This window comes from Tupaia chinensis, unplaced genomic scaffold, assembly GCF_000334495.1.
Source record: "Tupaia chinensis unplaced genomic scaffold, TupChi_1.0 Scaffold000046_3, whole genome shotgun sequence".
Lineage (NCBI taxonomy): Eukaryota > Metazoa > Chordata > Mammalia > Scandentia > Tupaiidae > Tupaia > Tupaia belangeri.
In genome coordinates, this window is record NW_006159504.1 from 3,499,261 (window position 1) to 3,502,224 (window position 2,964).

The 2,964-nt window shown below is 43.2% G+C and overlaps 1 long non-coding RNA gene and 1 other non-coding gene across 2 annotated transcripts; both read left to right on the forward strand.

Annotated features, from left to right (window-relative positions):
* The first annotated feature begins 378 nt into the window (after positions 1–378).
* On the forward strand, positions 379–1,208 carry LOC102493175 (uncharacterized). Its single transcript, XR_001370765.2, has 3 exons — positions 379–419; positions 709–782; positions 1,169–1,208. It is a non-coding gene; the product is annotated as an uncharacterized LOC102493175 (long non-coding RNA).
* On the forward strand, positions 573–640 carry LOC114008771 (small nucleolar RNA U54). The gene has a single exon (XR_003550271.1). It is a non-coding gene; the product is annotated as a small nucleolar RNA U54 (small nucleolar RNA).
* Positions 1,209–2,964: the final 1,756 nt, after the last annotated feature.

The window sequence follows — 2,964 nt, forward strand, 5'->3', positions numbered from 1 at the left end:
GAAGAGGCGGACGCAGGTGGCGGGGATCTTCGGCGGCCCGCTCTGCTCCTGACTCACCGCTGTTCGCTCTCGCCGAGGAACAAGTCGGTCAGGAAGCCGCGCCGCAGCCATGGTAAAGGGAAGGCGCCGTGGCGCCATCGGGGCCGGGGCTCGCAGTCCTCTGGGGCGGATGCCGGGGTGAGGGCAGGCGGTATGGGGGAGACCCGCTCTCTCAGTAAGCTCGAAAATGGGGGAGGCACCCAAGGGACTTACTAGTGAAGTCTTTCCTCTACCTGTGATAGCTGACTTTAGCTTTACTTTTCTCGTCTGTGTAAATCAGGCTTTTAAAGATACTGGAAAAACACCTGTGGAGCCAGAGGTGGCCATTCACCGAATTAGAATTACTTTAACCAGCCGCAACGTAAAGTCCCTGGAGAAAGGTCAGTACTGTGGGTTTTGGTGTGAGGCCTTTGGACAGAAAGTCAAAAATTTGACTTAACGTCCGAGGTCGACTCAGACTTCGTAAGATGCAGAGCTTAAAAGAATGGTCTAAAGTTTCTTTTTGCTGCTTTTCACAAGACCCATTTAACAGTTGGCGATGAGGAGATAACCTACTATGTTGAATTATGGTGATAATTTTATACGCTATTCTGAGCCAGCTAAAGTTGAAATTGAAGTTGATTTTAACTTGTTTTGTGTGAACTAAGAGATGCTTTGATTTGCTCGTAGTGTGTGCTGACTTAATCAGAGGTGCAAAGGAAAAGAATCTCAAGGTGAAAGGACCAGTTCGGATGCCAACCAAGGTAAAGACAAATCCTCAGATCAGGGTGTAGGAGTTGCTTCTGGATGTATAAATTCAAGTTTTTGCACTTAAGGGGTTTGACTGCCAAAAGAATTTGTCTTGCTGATGCTAACAGCAGAAACCCAAATTAAAGTTATTGGCAGAACTTGGTTGGTATAAAGAATACTAAGGATTAGAGGTGACTTCACTTTATTGCTGTGATACATTGCTTAATGTGTACAAGCTGTTCTGAGAGTGAAAATGGACTTGCCATTTTTTAATTAATGGTGTCTGAAAACCTGTTGATTTAGGAGGAACAGTGGGATGGAGAATTTTAAAAGTACTGATTTTTCACATGCACTCAGGACAAGCATAAAACTATAAGGTTTCCTTTGTCTTTTGTTGCAGACATTGAGAATCACTACAAGAAAAACACCTTGTGGTGAAGGTTCTAAGACTTAGGGTCATTTTCAGATGAGAATCCACAAGTGACTCATTGATTTTCACAGTCCTTCTGAGATTGTTAAACAGATTACTTCCATCAGTATCGAACCAGGAGTTGAGGTTGAAGTCACCATTGCAGATGCCTAAGTCAACTATTTTAATAAATTGATTATCATCTGTTACCCTTTGTTGACTTTCATTCAGAGTGCCTATTGATTTGAAGACTATAAAGATTTCCTAGATGCCATTGAGTCAGGTTACTCTTGACTTCTAGTTGAGTAAGTGGTATAGTATCAATGGACGTATGAGGTTTTGTTGTACGTATGGCAGTGCATTCACTTTGGCTGCAGTCCCCTGAAATCCTGATTTGGATGATATGGAGTGCTACATGTCTTCATAAAAGGTGGTGTGGTTGATTCTGATACATAGCTATGATTGAGGATCTAGTGTACTAGTGGGCAGGTACTAATTTACAAAAATAGAGGACTGGGTAAGTTTCAAAATGTTTAGCCAAACCCATATTGATACGGTAATGGGAGACATTGCTTTAAATGTTAAATTCTGCCACTTTATACAACGTGCATACCCTATTTAGTCACCATTTTTGCTATTTATAGTAAAATAGGGATATCTCATTTGTCTAATTCATTGGAGAAGTTATTCAGAAATACTTAGATTTTAGGAATTGTAAAATCCTGTTGGAAAAATTTTCCTTCCACTTAATACTTTTAATAGGGTGTAACATGGGAAAATTCATGCTTTTACTTTGGGTTTGGGCATAGGCCTTCATTTCTCTACACTTTTTCACTCCTGTGAACTTAGTATCATTGATGTTCATCCTCCCTCAGCTAAAACCAAAATTTCATCACTTAAAGCAATGATTCATTCCCCATTTATAGACTTGATCTCCTTGGATCACCAGGTATAGGGTTTGTTACACTGGCCAGAGGGATTGAGAAATTAACTCCTGGGAGGGAGTGTGGTCACACCACAATCCCTTCTCCATACTATTGGGGATTTGGGATATACACACACCTGGCTTTTTTTTTTTTTTTTTAAGAGGTTTTTGTTGTAGGGTGCGTGTGCTCGCCTGAAAGACAGTGAGAAGTCACCCCCCCCAGGGGGGATGGCCAGGCCGCAATCCCTTCTCCATTCTCCTCTTGCTTTCTTGGGCACACACACAGTGCCCAGCGTGAGTTAAAGCCACCGAATTCCGGGACGCAAACCGTGGTAAACTACATGGGAGCCTAGTGACAGCCATTACACTAACTGCTGGTCCCACACCTGGCATGTTTTACAAGCCAGTGGTGGGGGCAGGCACCCCAATCTCTTCTCCATTCTGCTGGGATCCTGGGCAAGCGTGTCATGAGTTTCAAACCACCAGTTATGGCACTTGAACTGCAGTTGGCCGTGTGGGGGTCCACTGATGTAACCGCACTATCTGTTGGCCCTTATTGTAAGTAATGATTTAAGAGTATTACAGAATTCAATAGTATCTTGAGGACGAATTGAGAAAATAATTCAGTGTGACATTAAAGCCAGTTAGAACCAGGACCAGCAGTTGGTGTAAAGGCTATGTCACTGGACTCTTGTGTAGTTGACTGTTTCAAGTCCCAGACCTGGTGGCTTAAATTCACACTGTGTGTGTATGCCCAAGATCCCGAAAAGAGAATAGAAGAGTAGAAGAGAAGGGATTGCGGCATGGCCATTCCCCCAGGGGGGTGATTTATCACTATCTGGTGTGTGTATGCACCCTATAG